Consider the following 23,777-nt stretch of genomic DNA (forward strand, 5'->3'; position numbering starts at 1 on the left):
TGTAAGCTCGCCACTTTGTTGTAATTTCATCTGTTCTTTGACTCAGGAATATCATTTTGTCCTTCTCTACCTCTTTGATGACACTCTAAAGTGTACCCATCTCATACAATTAGGGGCAAAGGCTGTCATGAAATGATGGAAGATGCCACTAATGACTCATCTAACATTTAATGTTAAATTTCACATTTGTTATAATAACTTGTGAATGTCCCTAAGGTGTTAAGTGGCTCCATGCTTCTCTCCTCGCTTCTCTCCTCGAGGCCCCGGCCCTGTCAAAGCTCGTCTCCTCTCCTCCTCAGCAGTGCTGTGTGATAGCGTGTGCTCAGCCATGTGTGTGAAGTTTGAGAAAGCAAAGTTGATTGCAAAGTGGTGGTGTTGTGACAGGGGCACTGAAAGGTTACAATACAGCACTGTGTGTTTGGATGTGGGGGAAAGAAGGAAGGAAGGAAGGAAGGAAGGGATCGGGTGGGTAAATTAGATGACCTCGTTTATGGTTTGCATCTCTTCACATCAGGAAGTTATGCATGGAATACAGTTTAAAGCTAATACAATTAGACACTGTGTTTGGTGTTAGTGCACTGATAGCAATGTCTGGAGCCAGAAGATGTTTGCAGGCATGCCAGCGTACACTCCCCTGAACCTATGACAAACAAATGTCTGACTGCATTAAGATAATTAACAGCCGTGCATTGTGATACTGTGTACTAAATGACATTTATCGCCTACTCTCTGCTGCTCCACTGAGCTGCAGACACAAACCAAACCAAACAGAGCACAAGGTGTCTGGAAAGACGGATTATGTGCTTACGAACCATTCAAGGTAGTAGGTCAGGTGCTACAGAAAAGACACAAGATATTTACTATGTCCCAGTAAAAAGAGCTGTATGCACTGGGAATACACAATCAGCATTGGCAGGGCCATAACAACACAGGTAAAACAAGCTGAAAGGTGTCCAGCAGTACTCACAGGCGCTAACTTGTCAGCAAAATTACTGCAGCTTTTTTGTTACACAGTGACAAATGTACTCGGCTCGCAGGGTTCAGACAGAATTGTTTATTTTTGAGGCTAGGGGCTGCTTCATCTTCAAAGCCACAACTTCACCACACACATCTCTCCTCAGGATTGATCTCGTGACGAAGTCAGAACAACAAATGATGAAAATTCTGTTTCAACTAAATTTTGTTTGATGTGGTTAATTTTTTGGCGGCACGCGTGGAGGAAAATGCACTCACTGGCAAAACGGAGTCTTAAAGTCTCTCACTTTATTTCGTCATCACAGTTTGGGGATTTTGTCGCTGTGACAATGAGAGGGGACTCCACATGCAATCTGCTTGTGTAGTCAGTCAGTCAGGAGGCAGGCAGGCAGGAAGGCAGGTGCTGAACACTGATATGTTTCTTATCGCCGAGCTGCCTCCTCTCGGCTCATCACAGTCCAGAGCACATCACGCACATGTGCACACACACACACTCATCACTCACAACAACATCACACATCCTTGAGTGTGATATAGAGGCAGAGGAAGGGAGAAAAGAGAATCTATTTACATGTTTGGAAGAGAAACACTTGGGGAAAATGTTGACAGTTGATACACTGCTTTTCCCTGCTGTGGCATTATGAAGAAAATAACATTCTTGAGTTTATTGTTGGGATTACAAAATAATGAATGACCCGCTGTAGCTACAGAGCCCTTCACCCGGAGTGTCTTATTAAGAGTATGGCCAAGTGCTGCTGCATCACTCGGGCTGCGCCAGCATTTTACTTAAGAGCCATAACCAAGAGGAAGGACTGGAACGGTAGCCAGAAGCTTTGAGGTGACATTTACGATTTTTAAGATGAGAGTTGCGTGTACTTAATTAAGAAATAGCAAGGGACATCAGCCCTCCTCGTCTTCACTGTTCCCTTGGAAAGCTTATTTCATGCTCCAGAAAGCTTTTACATCACACACGTGCACAAGCATGTGCGTGTGTGTGTCTATGTGTCTCTGTGAGAGGAGAAGCACAAAGACAAACAGAATAATGAATCCAAGAAAAGCACCTAGAATTAAAATGGTAAATTGGTAAATGGATCTGTACTTGCAGCACCTTTCTAGTCATCTGACCACTCAAAGCGCTTTTTACACTACGGGTCACATTCACACATTCACACACTGGTGGCCGAGGCTACCATACAAAGTGCCACCTGCTACTCAGGTTTTAACACACTCACACAGCGATGGAACAGCCATCAGGAGCAATTTGGGGTTCAGTATCTTGCTCAAGGATCCGTCGAAATGCAGACTGGAGGAGCCGGGGATCGAACAGAGATCTGCGGACAACCCGCCACAGCCGCCCCTTTGTGTGAAAGCCCAAAATGTGCTTATGTGCTATACCCGGGTCCGAAATCTACTTGCCTTAAGACAAGTTTTACTTGCCCATACACAAGTGTTTTATTTATTAGCGGCTATCAAATATGATGAAAGTAAAAAGTCATTGAAATTGACCCCCATCTTATCTGCCTTGTGTCCAAACTTGCAAAACACTGCGCACTACATATAGTTGGAGTTTCGGTTATCTCCTACAATGACACTCAACTAAACTCCTGTTTCCAGGATAACTAAAATGCTCGCATGCACTCCAGCTCACAAACCTTGTCTTTACCTGCAGTAATTTTCCCGCAAGTGCCCGATTGGTACTACACATGTACAACTCTCAACAGAGATGAGAAGGAAGCACAGTGGCTCAATCCTTAGCTACTTCTATTATCAGCTCTGGAAAAAACAATGTGTTTAATTGATTTATTTTTTTACCGCTTGCACAATCGGGCAAGTGAGTTGCTAGATTTACTAGCCCAATGTGGTGTTTTACTTTCCCCAAGCAATCCTTATTGTTGAGCCCTGGGTTGTGTGCAGATACATCAGGCCCCTCAATGCTATTGGGTGTGCTTAGGACATTGCACTGAAATTATAAATTGCTTCATTACTTTAACCCTCATTATTGTTCTGGTGGAGACACACACACATACTCTCTCCATGACATGTACTTGTAATTGCTATGTAGGTCTCAAGCAGAGCCTTGATACGGTCTGTATATTTTGGGAGAACACATATTTGCAGATAGTTTTCCTGGTTAATTCAAGGTAATTAAAAAAAATAGTTTGCCCAAGTTTGCATCTTAAGATTGGTCCCAAACAAAACAATATGTTGCACATCTATTTCTGAACAGGTGCGTAGGAGAGGGACGAGTAGAACACAACCTGCTCCTCCTCTTATGGGAAAAATTGCTTACCCCCCTCAAATACTCCCAGGGTGTGGGATTTAATGTCATTTCTGAATCTGGAAAAGATAAAATTTTCTGTCTGTGGCTCAGCTGAGAAATTTTACAAAGACTGGCAGCCTCCCACTTTGAGACAATGCAATCTATCCCATTAGATAAGAGTATGGGAAATATGACTGGAGAAAGAGGGTTGATATATTTGTTTAAAAAGAACATGAAACTATACGACTGTCATTTATGCAAATTGTTGAATAGACTTTGGTCATAAAAAAAGAAACATTACCCGCACGCTAACTTGCAAAAAATTTTTTTTTATTGCAACGTTTCAGTAACTATACCTTCATCAGACGTCCAACCAACAGTGCAAAATCCAAAGATAATCAGGGTCATTAACATAAATTACTCTAAAACAGTGGTTCCCAACTGGTGGGTTGCGGTCCAAAAGTGGGACACGGGTCCATTCTGAATGGATGGCAAGTGACTTGCCAACATGTCAAGTTTGTAAAAAAACAAAAACAAAAACACTTTAATTTGAAGTACAGTGAATTTCTGAGTCATGGCTTTTATTTTGAAGTGCCATTTCCTGCTGTTGAGTGAATGACTAATGGACAACTACTTGACAGAAACAGCAAACTAGATCAACGTCATGACCAAAAGCAAGTATGATGCTGGACGCTGAATATACTAAACTGTGTGGACCTTGAACTAATGACAAAGGAGTTGTCATTGTTGGGAACCACTGCTCTAAAAATAGCAAATATTCCCATTTGGGAAGTTGCAAACATTGATTATCTTTTCAAATAATTTTTTGCTTGAAAAAAATTACAATTAATCACTTCCCAAAATTGTTGCCGCTGCAATTAATTGAGTACACTCATTGGTTTTTAAGGGCACAGGCTACCACACACACACACCACACACACACTGTTCACACACTGATGTTTCAAAGGACTATCAGGGTGTTTATTAGATCCCTTCCATCATTATTTTACAAAACATAATGGTGTCTCACTTTTTTTTTTTTTCTTTTGTAAAATATCGTCAGACTCAATAGGTTATGATTTCCATATTTCTCAGGTCAGTGATCACCATAGCAACCTGTAGAGCAAGGAGCAAAGTATCGTCTCTACAGTGCAGCAGCTGTAAGCCTCAGGGCTGAGGAACGAGGAGAGGTTATGAGTAAGACGATACGCTATGCGAACCCTCGAGACTACCTCTACATGTAGCTCCACACCAACATCATCCTCTTACTATGCTGGTCTTTAATAAAGTCTCTCTCTTTCTCTTTCTGTCTCTCTGTCTTCCGTTCATCCTTCATCTTATGCAAAAATGAGCAGTATCAAGGCATGTCCCTTTAACTGCACATACCCGAAGGCTTACATCAGTTAATTTATTGCATGTCACTGACTTGACTGTTTAACATAGAAATGCTAATGCCGTTTATTGTAGTGATTTAGTATCTGTACAAAGCTTGGTTTATTTATTCAGCTGTTTCAGCACACATATATAAACATACTGATGTGCACATGTATGCATATGTAAAATACGGCGTGATGCAGATAGTGTGTGTAAGGCTATTACTGCTCTGCTTGTCCTATGTCACATGGTATCACTCAAGAAATAATGTGATTGAGGAAAAAGGAGGCATCAGTGTGTGTGTGTGTGTGTGTGTGTGTGTCTCTCAGTCAGTTTGGCATCTCAGAATGTAGTTCTATCCATAATCTTTATCTCCTTTGTATTCTGCTACAAACGATCTGTCTGGGATTCATATTTTGTTTGTTTCTTCACTCCTCTTCTCTCTCTCTCTGTCTTTCTCTTGCCGTGTCTTTGTAAATGTGCAGGCACATGCATATGAATGTGTGTGTATGTGTAGGCGTCCCTGGATGCTGTCGAGCTGCCGATTTCAGAGGAGTTAAATAATATGTTGCCACGAATAGCATTTGGCAGGTCCGAGCGACATGGGATCGACTCGGCGGAGTAGTGGTTTATATTGGCTGGCTGTTGCTGCATTTTGCATCATTTTACAGAACTGCCTAAGATTTTGAATTAAGAAAAGTATTATGGAGCGATGAGTATTGATTAGCAAAATGGCATTTACATTGGAAAACTCTGGAAATTCAGCATGCCAAGGCAGGATTACAAGTCATGACCAGTTGTGTCAAGTGTTTTGAAGATTGAACTTAGCTTCCAAAAGTTCAGGCTCATTTTGTTTTGCCCACAGCAGCTAAACGATTAGGAGTGCCAACAGTCTTTTAATAACTTTAAGTCTTGAGTTTCCAAAGACGCTGCGTGCCAAATTCAGAGATTATTGGATCAACTTCTTAGAGAAGTTAGTAGACAGGACAGAAGTGTATTTCATTCTAGTGTTCATGCATTCAGCCCGTTCTGTGCATTACAGCATCTTCTGTTTGTTTAAGTCTTGGAAACCTACATCCCATTGGACCAACTTAAGAATCGCCTGCTTTGGGAATACAGCATGTTTTACTTTAGCTCAGAAACAAAAAATACTATTATTGCACCACAGAGATCATTTATAGTGATTAGAGTTGATTGTATTTTAATTACTGTTATTCAGTCAGGAATACTGTTTATTTCTTCATTTTATATTCACAAATCTTTCTCAACTCTCTCAATCTTTATCTTAATACCGCTGTGTAATATCCATACAGCTTCTCATTCAATCTATCATCAAGTTATATAATCCAGTCCAGTCCAATTTCTAATTAAGGGTGCGGTCAGACCTGGAGTTGTCTTGCTTTGGTCTGAATCAGGGACTGATTTTGGTACAAAGTTGCATAATTGCCTAGAGCTGGTTTGTGTTCTCACGGCAGCATTTACAAACGGCCTTGTGTGAGAAAGCTGCTCTTGATTGGTCAGAATTTCCATGTGGGGAAAAATCCAGGAAGTAAACAAAACGTTGAAGAAGAGTACACTTGCAAGATAAATGTGACACTTTCTAATGTCACAATGGAGGGACAACTATGCAGGTTGATTTTAGCGCTGGTCATCGTGGACTATATTGCTGTCATTGTTCATTTTAGTCAAACCATACAGTTTGAAAACGAGGTGCGGCTCCAACTAGAAAACAATGTTTTGATGCATTGGATGTGCTGAATGTGCATATTAAGGCAGTACAGGAGGAGGTGCACATTAATAATCCTCCAGGACTGTAACATGCTCATGTTTAACCCAAACAGTGTGTCATGTGACTGCAGTTGGTTTGGATTGAGTTTGTTTGTAACCGGACCGAGACCACCTCTTCAAGAAGGTGTCAGTCCAGTTGTTTTGGTGTGCACCCGAATGCGATTACTGTGTTCACACCTGCCCAAACAAACCTCACTTAGGGGGCAAATGAACTTGAGTTTGATCGAACCAAACCAAACAGGTCAGGTGTGAAAGCACCCTGAATCAGTGTTCAAGATGAGGGGACCTTTTGGGATATTTTTCACTGTTTGTACTGCTGAAGCACTCAAACTTTTTAGACTTATGCTGCATTCATGAACTCATGGATGTTCCCATTACCAAAGTTGGGATCTCGTTCTTACAACTTTGGTGTATTTTTGTGTGTCCCAGATTTGCTGCTGCACTATACGTCCCCTAAAACTACTAAAATATTGCTTTATCTGACTGTTAATGAATAACTTTTCACTCTATGTGGACAGCAACGCTTACAACCTAATTCCATGTTACAAATTAGTTATGAGCAAAACAATGACATGCAATATGTGAATATTTAAAAAGTTTATTACCAATCAACCAAACATTTGCTTTTGACATGTTTCTGCAAACATCATGTACCAAACTTTTTGCAGACTTTCCGAGTTGAGGTGAAAGTGTACTTAAACCCATTAAAGTAAAAGGCAAGAAAATCTTAACTGATATTTGAAAGGTTGAGCCCAAACTTATCAACACTGGTAGCAAAAGAAGGAAAACTAAACACTTGTAGAGATGGAGTAATACTTCGCATCCAGCACGTCCCGTTCGGAGCTATATTTCACTTGTCAAACTCCTTTTTTTTGCAAATCCATTACCACTGTGCCCCTAAGTCTTTTACGTGTATTTCTGTATCAGTCATTTCTTCAGTGGGAAAAGTGGTTGTCAAGATGAAACTCTCAGAATACATAATGACTTCATTAGTGGTCCTTCTCTGTGATTAATTGGAGTGCTGTGTCACCCAGTGTGACAGAGCCGCTCATTGCCAGACAGTGTTGTGACAGGAGACGAGCACCATGTTGATGAGTCTGGAGACGATCACACACACTGGTGTACACTTGTAAGACACACACACACACACACACATGCACACACACACGGGTAAGCAGCATCCTCACGCACATCCTGCCTTATCTGAGCGTGGAGATCCCACTGAGATCAAGAAAAGGATTACAGAAGAAGACCTGGCCTAAATTCAGTCGGCTTTTCAAAAAAAAAAAAAGAGACCGTCATACCTGTGATCGACTGATTGCAGTTTCACAGTTTTGCCAGCGGTGATTAGCAGCAGCAATCTCTGCCTCAATATTTACCGCAGTTCTTGATATCAACATGTTGGCACGAGCTCAGCTGTGTTAGCGCCCCGCAAGTAGCTGGCATCGCTCTATCTGAACAGGAGAAGAAAGACATGCAAGGGGCCTCAGAGCCTCTCCACTCAAGGGGCCAGAGATAAGAAAATCCTCCATGTTTGATGGCTGCTGTAAGCTCACCGTCACAGAATATTCAGCTACAAGGAGCGTGAGAAAGAAAAACAAGTTGTATCCACTGTATACCAGAAACTGAGGGAGGGAGAAGTAGAGGTGGAGTAGTTGAAGAATAAGTAAATGGTGAGTGCGGGAGAGGCGCAGAGGGTCAGGGATGAAGCGAGACAAGGGGTCACGGTGTCTAGATAAGAGGAATCTAGCAGAGGTTGAGGATCAGCCTGCTGGTATTGAACTGGTAAATGCTCCCCACTAGGATACCCAGACTGGCCTTTGATGGGGCTGTCTGACTGATGTCGGCTCTAACAACTTTGAACAGGGTGTCTGTAGTCGGTGCAGCAGGGAAATGCATTGGGGTCCTGCAGCAGAGCTCGGCTCCTCAGATAGTGAGATCTCGGCGGTATAAAGTCGAACGCCAGACTGTTATTTAATCAATTTGATCAATACAGCCATTGAATCAGGTCAGCTCCCGTATCAGTAACAAAGCAAAAGAGACCTCTTAACCGGAGGGGATTGCTGTTTGAGACTGTGACTCAATGTTCCTCGCCAGCTTCAGTGTATTAAAGTGCATCTATCTTTGGAAAATGTACAGCCTCTGAGCTGGTCTCTAGCTCGTCTCTGGGTGATTCAAATAATTCAGTGTCTCTATGGAGTCCTGTTTAGTGTCTGCGTATCCATTTGTCCCAGGAGCAGTATCAGACTATGAATCGTTTAAGAAGAAAATAGATGCAGAAAGTGTAAGGTAAGAGTCCAATAAATTCCAGCTTAGCCACATTTGCATATGATTAGGTGTCTGTGAAGTGTTTCTGATGATGTAACAGTGGCTTATCTGTACCTCAGTCTTAATCACTACCTGATCTGTCAGTCTGAGCTATCCTTTATCACCAGGATGCATTCACACGCATACAGAGATCATTAAATCACATAGACATTTTTAGAAGCATCACATGCATACTACTCGGGTAGAACGCAGGTGAAAAACAAACTCCCCTCTCCCTGCCTGTGATAGCAACGCCTTCCATATGCTTGAGTAGCTGTTTATATTCCCCCTGGCAGATCACAGAGGACTTATTTTTTCTTTTACAGCATCTATGTTGTCTATCCCCGGTACACCCCGTCCGCTGTGGCCTCCTCCACTCAGCACAGTTTGCTCAAATCTCTGTGAAATGGTAAAGAACGCTGCCCTCTCTTCTCCAGCGGCGCTGAGATATTTAGGAATGGCACTTTCTTTGTGGGATGCAACAATATGCAGCTATGGAGCTGGAGGGAAAAGTCTCTGTGTTTGTTTCTTATGTAAAGGGACAGTTCACCCCCAAATCAAAAATATGTATTTTTCCTTCAACTTGTAGTGCCTTTTATCAGTCTAGATTGTTTTGCCGTGAGTTGCTGGGTGCTGGAGGTATTGGCCACTGAGATGTATGCCTTCTGTTGAATATATTGGAACTAGATGGCACTCAGCTTGTGGTGCTCAAAGTGCCCAAAAATACACTTTAAAAAACTCAGCAGCAATGTCTCTCTCCAGAAATCATGACCTGGTTACTCAAGATAATCCACAGACATTGTTGTGAGCAGTGTCATATAGGAGCTATTTAATTTCTACCGAACTCACCACGCAGAAGGAAGCGTGCATCTACTGCTAGCTCACCTAGCGCCACAGAGCTAGCTAACGTGAAAGCTCAGCGGTGGAGGACGCCATTAATGTTTACATCACAAAACTGAAGGAAGCGTGCATCTACTTATGGATGTTAGGCTCATGGTTGTGACAGCGGCGTCCTCCTTGGCTGAGCTGTAACATTAGCTAGCTCAGTGGTGCTAGGTGAGCTAGAGGTAGATGCATGCTTCCTTTGTTTGGTTGAAAGAAAATAGTCCCCACTTAAAACGGCTCACGACGAGGTCTGTGGATTATCTTGAGTAACCAGGTCATGATTTCTGTAAAGAGACATTACTGTTGAGTTTTTCAAATGTATTTGTTAGGCAATTAGAGCACCACAAGCCGAGTGCCATCTAGTTCCATTATATTAGAGAGACGGCCGATATCTCTACAGCCGATATCTCCAACACTCTGCAACTCACACTAAAACAATCTAGACTGATACACAGCACTACGGGTAAGAGGAAAAATACAGATTTCTGATTATGGGGTGGGCTGTCCCTTTAAATTAAACGTTGAAGCCATTCTAGGGGCACATTGGTCTGTTAGCCAGTCTATTGGTCCACACCTTTGGTCCAGCTCAATAGATATTGGATGGATTGTCATAGAGTACCTGCAAAACGAATGCCAGTCAGCCATATTTTATGTTTATTGCTAATTATCAAATTAAACTAAGATGGTTAACATGGTAAACGTTACACCTGCTAAACATCAGCATGTCAGTGTTGTCATGTGAACATGCCGACGTGAGCAGTCAACTGAAAGCACTGCTGTGTCTGAGCACAGCCTCACAGGGCTGTTAGTGTGGCTGTAAACTGTAAGTCATGTTGTGAAGTAATTATTAAAATTAGCAGTTTGGAATGCTTGAAAGCTACAGTCTATGTAGGACATATAACTAATTCAGCAGCCGAAATAAATGACACATTTTCACAGAAATCCAGCCACTGGGAATCTGAATGCTCTGTCCTGATAGCACGTTTACAATGTTAACATCTCCCAAAGATGTTGTAAATACCAGCTCAGCATGTTTCCCACTCTCAGCTCAAATACAGGAAGCACAGCAGACTTTTTTAATTTTAGTTTTACCCGGTTACTGACCCATGTTGATAAGTTGAAAAGCAAGGTGATGAAATATGCGGCAGAGATTCGGCATAGAGGGGGTCCTAACAAGCGTAAGTGGCCAACTCTGAGAATAAGTGGGCCTGTGAGTTGATTGTAATCCCGAAACGCTGTGGGGATAAACAACATGTTTTTGATGTTTGTGAACAATGTCTTTCATATGCTAATTAAGGAAAGCATCCAATTGTTGACTAGTATTTCCTTTTTACTAAATAGTATTTAGCACCCTGTGTTTAATACATTGAAGAAACAATGCTCAATTATACCTAATTCTACAACAAAGAAAGAAAATTATAAAAGCATATTAATTACATATAAACAGCACATTTCCACACAATTGCTTGTGACTGCAGCAGATTTGATTGCTGTATTGACTGCAGTCATTTACTCCGCAGCATTATAAAACTCCCTCTCACACATCCTGTTATGGCAATAGCCATTGGCTGATGTACCTGGCTATAACAGAGAGCCCACCACTCTGCATCAGCTCTCTGCTCACTGGCATGGAATCAATGCAGAATTGCAGATGTGAGCAAAAGCTGCAGAGGGCACACACACACACGCGCACATGCACAAAGCGCTGCTGCGTGTGTGAGCACACCTTCACTGCAATATCATGACAACAGGAGCTTCCCACCAAGAGTTCGTAACCTCTAACTGGATATAAGTTATGTTTCTTGAGAAAGGGAGAGTGAGTGAGAAGGTTAGGGGGTAAAGTGCTGGGAATAATTATGCGTGACTTATTTTAAATGGCCTATTAAAGCAGAATGATCAGTCAGCGAGAAAGAGGTTATGCATTTAAGCACAATTTAAGTGTATAGCTTTTGCCTATGGCTCCCATTGATAAAGGATTTATCATTTAATCCTTGTAAGATTAGGTTTTATATCCTTTTGTTAGATCAGACTGAAATGGAAGGAGTTTGAAATCTTCATTCGTATGATTCATGTCCCGTCTAATCGTCCTTATGGCTTTGAATTGGATTTAGCTTTTTTTTTTTTTTTTTTTTTTTTTTTAACCACATAAATGATCTCACAGTGTGATATTAACATGGGGATCCTTTGGGGACCATGTGCAGCCTTGGCTTTGTGAAAACCTCGGAGAAAATGGAAGGTAAAAAGTGTACTTACGATCTCTGAATGCTGACTGGTCGACAGGAGGTTCTTTGTTTAAGCAGGGGTCTCCCACATGCACTCACACACACACACAAGCGTCTGGTCGGTGGTGTGTGTCCCTGTTGAGAGACACAAAAGAGTTGAAGTTGAATGCTGGTCACAGTGGATGCTAAATAATAACGAGTAGATGCTCAGCCTCAGTGTTGTGTGACAGATAAAAAACAATATTAAGCAAAAATGCAAAATAATATACACCGTTTGTCTCGAATAATATATTTATATGTTAAAACTGTGAGACATACTGTATTTAAATACTGTTAAGAGTGATAGTGTGTGGGTGGGTGAAGTGGGCACAAGGGTGTTATTTAGTTTAGATATTCATTAATTTATAAGACTCATTCTTAAATCCATTAGTTACCAGAGTTTCCCCAGTGGTATCATTGTTCTTTGCATCCATGTCCTGCAGAGCTATACACGATTTATCCACCACACACCTCTACAGTTAAAAATCTTAAGGTCACATCTGCATAAGACAGCTGTTTTGCTAAAATTCAGTTTCACAGGTGGATGTTTGAGCTGCGTCTGTTCATATTGCGGCACCTCGATAATGTAATATCAGCATTTTAAACTCCACCTTGTTTCACGCTCTTTTAATTTGATTGCTAACAATGCAAAAACCCAGTGCTGTAGTTTATAGCGCATTAAAATGAGAGTGTAAATGACTACGCATGAAGTCTGTTTTGCATGGAATGGTAATAAACTAATAAACAAATTATATATGTGCACCCTGAGCAGTCAAACTCGCGGATTTTTACGAGGCAGAATGCTGAGTTTTCTATTCGGCGCAGCTGCAGTCTGTAATGATGGCTCTCCCTTGCTAACGACTTCATATTTTTTGACATATAGGATTGCTCTAATTAGAAATGAGATCACAAGCAAACTTTGAGATGAGGGAGCTGACCCTCACTTGGATAACTCACTTGATGTTTATCAGCCTGTTTGCATACTTTCATGGTTGAAAGTCGTTGTTTTTTCAAACACTCTTCTACATTATTAAAGGACATGAAAAACCAGAACCTTTGTGCTTGACCCTTTAAATGTTCACAACGATTTTTACACTGCGGGCACAGATTGGTGTCAGGGCATCAGTGCATTACGTTATTGATCTCTCATTTGTTTTGGCACAGAGTGTCTGCCTGCTATTATATCTTTAATGCAACTGTAACCACACTGAACCTCATCCACTAAGTGTACCACCTTTCTTTGAAACTCTCTTATGTGCCTCCTATTTTCACTGTTGCACAGGTGACTTTGACTCAGCAGAACATACTCATTAACAACCTCAATAACCAGACTGCATTCATTCCATCAGTCTGTCAGTGCACACATTTGTTGCATTACCACTTGATTACTATACTGTCCAGGAAGGATGTTGTTTGTGCGTTTACAGGTAAAGCACATCAACAATTGGTGGTGGAATGCACTAACAAAAGGTAGCAATATGCTACAATTGAACCATTTACATTTATTTGGACAACCTTAAAGGTGCCCTGAGGAGCTCCATTGTTGTTTAGATTCTGCATTACTTACCAATCCATAATACATATGTTGAATACAGTTTTGTGTTTACAGCAGGGTTCCCGAGGATCCTTAAATAATCTTAAAAGGCTACGCTGATCTCATTATTTCCCAAAGTAGATCCTTCATGTGACAACTGTGGGCCTGCACCAGCGTCATTGGCTCATGATATTTTGGAGCTGCCCGAGGATATCAAACTACTGGAGCAATATTTCTCAGACCGTATCAAGAATTATACAAAGACCTACTGACTGGCAGTTTTAGGAATCATAGACTCTAACACTGTAAAGAATAGTGTGGAGCACCTCATGGTGTTATTTGTCAGCCTTCTGGCACGCAGATTGAGCCTACTTAACTGGAAACAGAGAACTGCACCAGCACATTCAAATCTAATGAACGATGTGATGAAGCACCTGGAACGAGAGAAAATTAAATTTCCTCTGATAAAACAAGAGGATAGATTTTACAAAATTTGGCAACCTTTTATAAACCATTTCTAAAAATCGCCAACAACCACCATGTATTTCCCAGTTCTGCTCAACCAAAATCGCCAACAACCACCATGTATTTCCCAGTTCTGCTCAACCCTTGCCTCTGCCATGCCTCCACCACCATTTGCAATACCAGCACCAGGATCAGCAGCAACAGGTCTTAGAACAACACTCAGATATATGCCTGTATAGTATATGGAGATACTGTGGTGTCTGAACAAGGTGGTGAAAAACCAATCATTCAAGTCAAATGAGGAAGTCTAAGAGCTGTGCCGTGCAATGTTCCCAGACTCCAAAATATGTCAGTTAATGTTTTTTTCCCTTCAGTTTCAGCTATTGTATAATTGGTTTTAAGTTTAATTCCAAGCGGTATTAAAAAAAGTCTTTTAAAGTCTATCTAACTTGCCTTAAGCTGCAGGAGCCCCTGTTCACTCTCTGCCTTTGTTGGCACATTACTCCCACCCTGACAGGTGAAATAATGTTAAACCTCTGGCAGGAATGTGCACCGTGTTAAGTGTGTTCTTACATGTGACCAGTGCATGCATGTGAGCAACAAAACGACAGCCCACTCATAAAAACACCGCACCATAGTGTTACTAGCTATCTTTCAAGCTATGCCCAGTTACTGTAGGTGAGTCATTCTCATCATAAAGTAATGTTTAACTCCCGTGTTATCATTATTTCACAAGTTCAGATTCTTACAGATCAATTTTAGCTTTGGTTTCCTGCGTTCGTGGTCTGTGTGACCCTGTTCATTCATGTTGCTGCATGTCTGTTTCTGTGAGTAGGAGTAAGATAATAAGTTAGTCTGCGGTGTGTGGGCCTTCTTCTCGACTCTTTTCAGGTTGTAGCTGCAGCTTGGAAGTAATGGTGTCCTTTTAAGGGTTGAAATTTCTTGTTTCTTTATGCTGAAGATGAAAGCTGGTGTCCATAGTGACAGAAACATTATGTCCCTGCACTAGTGGTAGTACATCTATTTTTGTTTACCCACCTTTAGCACTCATTGCATGTTTGCATGTTCATTTGATATATTTCCTCTTGTTCTTAATTATGTGTCTGTTGCAGAAGTGTGTGTTGTAAAGTGTACATCTCATGATATGATATTGAGCTAACTAATGACACTCTAATCACTGAAGCATGCCCTAATTTAATATTTCATCACACTTTTCTAAATACAGACAGACTGAAATACTCTGCTCCTGTTGAGCACAGTGTTCCAGTTTTAATGGGCTCAAAAACATCCACATTCATTTCATAATTGCACAAATGGTACGTTTCAAAGGCAGACTGCCTGCAGCTTTGGTCGCGGGAGGCACAATGAGACGGGAGCCTCGCTGAAACCTGAAGAACTCGTACATAACAGTCTCCCACTGCTTCTTACAACTGACCCAGGAGGATTCCTTTTACACGTTGAATGTAGAATCCAAGATAAGAATCAGATCTGACATAAAAGTAGGAGGATATTAATTAGCACCAACAAAGCCCAGTGGTGCTTCCTGTTATAGTATGTCTAAATGTTTCATTAGCTTGCACATAGCAGGGACTGACTTCTTATAGCGTAGCACCAAGCTAGACTCTCTAACCGCTGCGGACAGCAGAGAGGATGTGTTTGTTCGGAGACACTGAGGCTTTTTTTAGCTGCAGGTGTCAAAAGAGCACTTACACAACAGAGAGCTGGACAAAAGAGTGGACAGAACATGTACAAATGCTGTACGCAAGGGGTAACAATTCACACATCTGTGGAAATTTTAATACATCATTGACATCTCGCCATTTATGTATTTACACCAAGTGACATTTACTAATCCGCAGATAGTGATTCAAGGCGCGAATGGAAGACAGAGTGAGTCAGAGAAAAAATATCAAGAATAAAAATTACTATGTAAAAATACGGGACAGTCGTTTCAAAGTAAGATTTGCATTTGGAATAGTTTAGAAGTCTTAAAAATATAGAAAGGCTGCTTTTTTATTTTGTATTTTTATGGCACCATATTGACGCTGGAAAGAGTCAGACACTCTGACGCACAGAAAACTCCTGACTACTGAACTATAACTTTGCTGCAACACTGAGCTGAAACATTTAAAGCTTGATTGCATCATATGGAAATTCCGACACATTACAGGTTTCAGTATCGACGTGCCCCTTTATATTTTCTTTCCTTTTTAGCTCGTCGGTCCTCATTATAATGTCATCGTCACAGTTTTTACCTGCCTCACATTCATCAGTCATTCCGGTTGCATCATGAATGGCATTACTGGCATGGTCTAGAAAAGTCTATTACATTGTATTTGCCGAAGGCTGTGGCTGAAAAGAACACATGTTCATTATTGGAAAACAGGCGACCACTCCATCGCTCAAGCATACAAGCTGCTGACTTTCATTGACAAGTAATTACTTAAATAATCCCCTATGCTGTGGGTTGCAGCACATGTGCTTAGATACACACGTCAACAAGAAGTTTAATTGTAACAATTGAAGTGGTATTGGCCTTGTTAGAGGTGTTCAAGTTAAGGGTTAAGCTCTGGGATCAGGGGCCAGCGCATAGATTTTAATACTTTAAGATGAACTCCTGCATAGATCGTCTTGACTTTTCTACCCAATGTGTTTGTTTGTTCCTGAAGACATCAAATTTTCAGAGCAAATGCAAAGCCAGATGTGAGAAAAACTATAAAAGGAGAGGGAATGAATCCAGCTTGAAGAAGTAAACAACTTCCACAGGATGTTGACCTAAGAGAAGAGTCTTTATTATAAGCGTGTTTGCACACTCCACACAATCTCCAAAGCCACATACGTTTTAACTTTATTGTTTGGGCCTTTTCTTTGACGGCCCCGATGGATCTCTTTGTTGCTGTGATGTTTTTGTCTTCTAAAATGACATTTGCTTTGACTTAAGTGAACTGTAATTAGTTTCAGGTTCATCTAAGTAATCCAGGTTAGCTTGTGCTTTGCTGTGCTGAATTCTGATAGTCAGAGGGTGTTTTCATGCTTTTCAGCCCTCTAAACGGACTCTGAAGCGAACCGTACTCCATGGTTCGCTTCAAGTCTGCGGTGTGGTTCTCTTAACCTGTGCCTTGTGAACACAAAGTGCTCCAGGTTCACTTTGCTCTTTGCCTTTGTATTTAGCCCTCTAGATCACATGCTGCTGCACTGGGATGTTTAAAAAAACAGGCAAAACCATGTCGGCTTCTAACGCTTGCAAGGACGCAGGACGAGGAGTAGTTTGGTCCATGGAAGATACTGCATGTCTCCAGATGTGGAATGTAGAACGCATCCAATGGCAACAGTCTACAGCACACCGACACACTAAGGTTGCCTCCAATTTTAAGTTGATCTGAAAGCGAGGGGCTTCATAACTACCCTGCAGTGCCACGTCAAAGTAAAAGCAAAAGTAAGTCAATATATATTATATACAGGCTACAGTGTGACCAGAAAGAAAACTGAGTCCTCTTTTAAATGAACTGGCAATGTGAACACAAAAAGTCCCTTTTCTGTTGGTCCACTTTTTGGTGCACTTTAAGAGGACTGAGTTCGGTTTGTTTTAAAAGGACTATATGTGGAAACACCCAGACAGTCAGAACCTGTCACCACCTGGTGACATGAATTTATCCATATACTAATGTTCTGAAGGCTCCTCATCTTTCTGTCCCTTCATCCCATCCCCCTTTCCGCAATTTCTTCCACTAAAGTAAATGATGCTAATCCTCTCTTTTTTCCCCAGTCACTCATCTCCCCTTACTTTAAACTGAATCTCCTTTCTCATTCATCCATCACCCAACATATATTTTCAGTAAACAGAGCCTGACCCTTTGTCCATTTCATCCAGATTATTCTCTGGCAGAAGCCTCTCTGCATTCTTTCCCCTCTCAGCCTCCCCCCCCACCCCTCTCCTGGGACACACATTGTAACGCCTCTTATTTGTCCTGTGCAAACAGTGTCTGTCTGCACCTCCTCTTCCCTGCCTTCTCCTTCACACCTGTCCGCTGAGGTTATTTCTGTGGCCATGGCAAACACAGCTTGGACTCTGTGCTCTCTTAGAAGTCTGATCATGTCACACACACCTGATGCTTACTGTATCTACAAAAATACCCCGCTGTCCGTTTTAACCTTTACACTCAAACAAAGTCAACTCAGGGTTTGGGCAACATGGTAAAGCCCAAAGCCAGGAGCCTACTGTTATCTCTGAACATTTGCAGCTTTGTCATTTTTAATTAATGGATAGCATATTGCACACAACATTCATATATCAACACTACACCCACAAGGCTAGCACCCACTGTGTTACTATGGTAACATCATGAGATGTCTCATGGCATATAGAATTAGCCGTCATCAGTAATTAGAGCTCATTAGCTCATCGGCCTGGGCCTTAATTTGTAACCAAAAAGAAGAAAATAGGAAAAACTCAGTCTGCTAAATGAGCACTGGGATGGATTGTTAAGGTCAGACCAAAATGTTTAGTCATTGGTTGACATTAGACGGATACAGTGGACACAATAGAGGCACACACAAAAACAAACCCCAGGTGCACAGCACTGTCGACAGCAAACCGTCTGGTTGATGTGTTTCAGCACCATGGACAGCATCTCTCTGATAAATGTGTTTCAGCACATGGACAGCAACTGTCTGGTGGAGATGTTTCGGCATCATGAGCATGTCTGAACCGCACCACTGAGTGTTTTTCGGTGGAAGCCATCCGGAGAGTTAGGCTACACTGTTATCTCTACGACACCCAGATGGGTGAGCACCACGCTCCAGGAACAAGCCTTCTACACGCAAGCTTTAAAGTGTAGTGCATTTCTGAATTTTCTATATTTTGGTGTGGACTCGTCCTTCAGTTGCTCTTACTTACAAAGGCAGACACTTTGAGTGCAACTTGAGGACGTGCAATCACCCATGAGGGGCACTCTGAGGTGAAAAAAGGCACACTCATTTAAAAGGGTCCTCATTAAACCTAAACATTTATAGTCAAACATTAAAAAGCACCATTTGAGTTTTTATTTAATCAAGAAAAGCAGTGCATTAGCTGTCAATTAGTACGGCCTGCTGCTGAAACTAGCCCCTCTGGAATTTTGGCCCTCTGTATACGCAGGAATTTTTCCTGCCACAAAGAGATAAATAAATCAATCAGTGACTAACTAAAACTGTTATATTTGCTATTTGTTTATTTTCACACACTGGAAGAAGAGTCCAATTTATTTCTAGTAATTGTCATATGCTTAAAATAATTTCAACCCCCCCATCCTCCCTGCTTTCCTTCAGAAGTTTGTGCATTACATATTCCTCCTCCTCTGCATCCCCTCAAGTCCTTTCTTCAATTGTCATTCACTGCATCCACTCACTAATGGAAGCTTTAAAAGGACTATCAAGAAGGAAAATTATGGTTAAACAATTCTGATATATTTAACAAACCTCTTAGCCATTTCATTTTCTGCATTAGCAGTGATGATTCAATGGAGAAGGCTGAGGTAAGGTGTCAGCTAAAAGCCCATAATGAAGCGGACTGTTTGTCAGGCAGGAAGATAAGGCCAGTAATTGCCTGGGGTCCTGTGTTGTCAATATGCATCCTAATGCCTTCAAAGGCTCTGTGGTTATAAGAGCAGGTGCTTTGGGTTTTTCTTTTGCTATAGATAACACATGGCTGTGGTCGATGGAACTGTTGGATGCATGTGAAGGGAGAGAAGTGAAAGCTATTTGAATTTGGATATCCATAATAAACCTGCTGAAGTGTCCAGACTCAGTGATATCTCAGTGGCCCAGCTGTTTTTCAAGCATAAATGGTTTCAATTTAATACAAGCCTGTGCGTTCGGACTGTATGTGTATGTGCCTGTGCACACCAGCACACACATTCGTACAGTATGCGTGCGCTCTCACGTGTACAATACACATTGATTTGTGTGTTATGTGTCTGATCACCCCGCTGTTTGATGTTCTCGCTGGCTCCTAACCCGGTTAAGCTTTTAATGGAAAGCTGCGGGTTGGCCTTTTCTCACGGTGCCCTCTGCTGTGGCACGCTTCACTTTGGAAAAAGGAATACTTGCTAATTAAGATAGTTAGTCCCCAGGGGTTGTTCTCTGCAGCCAGTTTTCGCTCGCTGTGGGAGTGAGAGGTTGACAGGTCTGCAGGCACCACAAGTGTCTTTGGAAATTGGATGAGAGAGAGAGAGAGAGAGAGAGAGAGAGAGGACTTCATTTGTGAATATGCATGCAATAGAGCAGCACTTGCCGGTGGAAAGTACTGCGTTAGCAGTGTGACGCATAAATAATGGAGTAATGAGCAAAACGTAAAGCAGCTCACATCACTGAAATTTATTTAGTTGTTTTAGCGTGACAGTATAGTAATTGCTGAACCATTTTAGAGTTTGCACATGGCACAACTTCCTGAATATGTCATTCTCATTTTAAATGCAGTGCATAAAATTAATTTGTGGATCCTTGTTTTAAATGTGTTCATTGTAAAGCATCTTTATATTAGTGACATGAAACACCAATTACCTCAGATAATTACCATGAAGCACATTTTAACAAAGACATGGTCATGCATACAGAAAACTACAACAAATTACAAAGTACTTTGGGCGCTCATAGTTCAGTCCTACAATCCTCTTGATTTGTTATTCTTGTAGTAACACTGTTTTGAAAGGTTAAATTTGAATCTAGATTTAGACTCTCATCATAATATGCGCTGTGTAAGACAGTTATGCTGATTTGCAGATGGTAGCTGTGCGTTTTGTAAGACTTTATACATTTTCAAATTGTATAAAACTCAGAGCTGCACTAATCCATATTTTTATGATTATGTTTAATGTGTGGTGCTTGCAGTGATGAACCCAAACAGAATTATTAAGTGACTTTGCATTCCTTATTAGCATTTTAGCATCTTTAAGCTGATTGTTTTGGTTTCATGCCTCACAACTTAACTGTTGATTCACTCTCACTTTTTTTTTTTTAAGCAGCGGACATTTTATTTTCAGCAAACACTCTACACTACCTGCCTAGCACCAAACTATAAACAGAGGTTAGTGACTAGCTGATGACTGATGGACTGTTCACGGGTCACAAACTTGGGGTCTTTTTGAGCCTCTTAAGTTTTCCTATGTGTCTGGCAGCAGGTAGTAGAGTCCTGTGGGCTGCCAGGTGGGGCCTCCATGGATTGAACTTGTTCCACAAGGACACGTCCTACAGACGGATTTGGGATATGGGGAATTTGAAGGCCAGGTTGATGCTTTGAGCTCTTAGTCATGATTTGCTGGCCATTCCTGAGAACTTTTTGCAGTGCAGTATAGTGGATCATCCTGCCGAGGAGGCCACTGTCACCAGAGAGTGCCATTACCATGAGGGGGGTACTTGATCTGTAATGATCAAGTAATGTAATGATTTTGGCGGGTGGTGCGTGTCAAGTACTATGCACATGGATGCCAGGACCCAGGGTTTTCCAGCAAAACATTACATTGTGAAGGAGTGGCAACCTCCAGGGCTGAAAAATGAAGCCAACACGAATGGGCCAAAAACTGCAGTTCTTTGAATGGCCACTTGAGGCCGGCTCCAGAGGACAGTTGATCCTCATAGACGTCTATGTTGAAATGCCTAACTTTACAGCAGAAATAGACATGTTTACAGCAAACTGGTACAAAAAAAAGATTTTGATCTGTACAGCTAATGTCCCCCTTCAAGTGTACAGGGGGTGAATTTTAATATAACTGACCAGTTTACATTTCATTAAGAATTAAAGGGACATTGTGTAACATTTTCAGTTGTTTACTGGCAAAAATCGATGTCTGCATTCATAAATATGTCATCATTGGTGCACTATTACCTCCACCAATAATCTGACTTATTCTCATAAAAGGAGAATTTCAGATTTGTTTGTACATTGTGGTAAGTCGTCTGAGGGGTTCCATGATGTTTCGCCATCTTGAGAATACACCCGCCAGCAAGGGACATACAGCCCTGCCTTCAGTGTTTTTGTTGAGAGCCAGGCCAGCGCTATGTGACTGAGAAGCCGAAGGAGAGGAGCAAGAGGCGCTTTGCTACTACCCCGGCAAATTTGAAACAAGGTCCCACTCTTTGAGCATAATGCAGGATCATGCATATGCAGCATCATGGAAGACAGAATCCTCGTCGCCAAGAAAGCGCAAAAGGGAATCAAAAAGGCAATCTGACCGGTGAATTCAAAAAATGAGGGTCAACATATGAGTAACCTTTCCCAGGTGGAAAAAGCTGCTGAAGGAGAAAGGTAATGCAATCACAGCTAACAGCGCTAACAGCGCTAACAGCGACGCTGGTCGCTAACAGCTGTTAGCAGCGCTGTTTGCTGTTAGCTGCTGTTAGCAGCGCTGGCCTCTAACAGCTGTTAGCAGCGCAGTGATGCGAGGAGAGGGACGAGGTGTGTGAGGTTGAGCCACTTGTCAGTTGTCAAAAGACAGGACGTGATTGGTTTGTTTCGATTTACACCCGCCCCAACAGTCCTACGTTGTAAACACAGCCAGCATGGTGAGGAGGGGGTTTGTCAACTCGCGTCGCGTGTGTCTGTGTAGGAGCCTGAATGAATACTCTATGAAGTATCGGATGACATGGTTTCATCAATGTTATCATAGCTTTTTGGTACACAGCGGCTACCGTTGTTGCAATAAGCGTTTGAAGCAGTGAGGCGCTACAGTGCGCTATCCGTTTGAATGCAATATATGATTTCAACGTTAGATGGGAGAAAGTCCTACACACTGTGGCTTTAAAGTTACGTATAATTAGGGTCGTGGCCACTTTGAGTGACAGGCTGTCTGCCAATCATGTCCACGGCTTCTCAGTCAGATCCACCCCTTGCTTCTGAACAGCTTCAGCATCTCACCCAAATATGGTCACTACTGGCTCCAAAAAAACAAGATGGTGATGGCTGAGTCCACAAACTAATGGGTGATGTCACGGTAGCTACGTCCTCTGTTTTTACAGTCAATAATGTAAAGAGATGATCAGTGTATGGCTGATTGGTGTATATGTCATCTAAATTTGGTTGCACTTGCTCTGCCTGTTAAAAGCTGCGTGGTAGTTTTTGTCAGATGGGCCACACCCACAGGATTTGGCAACTGTTTGCTGTCAAATGTTATGTTATTTTTGGGTCTCCTCTCAATAATTTACCCAATTTATTTGGTGTTAGATTGGCTGTAAAATTATTTAAGAATAAAGCTCTACATTAGTATGTTCAATTATATTTAAGCAAGGACTACAGGAGTGCATGGCTCACAGCTTAGGAGCTTTAAGCCAAAACATAAAGTGGTTTACACATGGACAAATGCTGCATGTTTCTTGGCTAATGTCCTAGTCTTTCATCAAATTTGATTGAAATCTGTTAACATGGTTATTAGATATCCTGCTCAGCAACACACAGACAAGATAAGGTCAAACATATAACGTCCTTGGCATCCCCCTCCCTCCCTCCCAGTGCCACATGTTACTCCTCTGGGACCACCGGTGCTCTACACAAGCCTCACAATGTCAAAACAACATCAAAAACTGTTCCAGCGACACCCCCTTTCTCTGGATGTAAATTCCATTTACTCCTCATACCATGTGCTCCAGTAGCCTTTTAAATGCCTTTTAGTAAGGAATAACTTTGATAGTGTTTGCTGGTAACCTACAGAAGCTATACAGACTCTTTCCCCCTGAGGGCCAATTGCACAGATCTTACCAGGCTCATTATGATGATTTACTTTGCAGCTTGGTGTTTACACCTCAGGACAATCATACATGATTACCTAATGAATACAGAGGGAGATGAGGGCCGAAAGGAGAACATTGAACAGGAAGGTTGGTAACTAATTAATGTTGTCTTTCCTCAGAATAATGTGTGTGTGTGTGTGTGTATGAGAGCCTGTGTGTGATGCTGATG

General features: G+C 41.7%; 1 protein-coding gene across 1 annotated transcript in view; it reads right to left on the bottom strand.

Moving 5' to 3' along the window:
- Positions 1–23,777, bottom strand: part of frmpd3 (FERM and PDZ domain containing 3) — a 112,525-nt gene that overhangs the window by 41,871 nt on the left and 46,877 nt on the right. Inside the window, exon 2 of the mRNA XM_050043090.1 lies at positions 11,843–11,946. The gene's annotated coding sequence lies outside the window, so the exon portion shown is untranslated. The remainder of the gene's footprint in view (positions 1–11,842; positions 11,947–23,777) is intronic.

Source organism: Epinephelus moara, chromosome 4 (assembly GCF_006386435.1).
Source record: "Epinephelus moara isolate mb chromosome 4, YSFRI_EMoa_1.0, whole genome shotgun sequence".
NCBI classification, from domain to species: Eukaryota; Metazoa; Chordata; class Actinopteri; order Perciformes; family Serranidae; genus Epinephelus; species Epinephelus moara.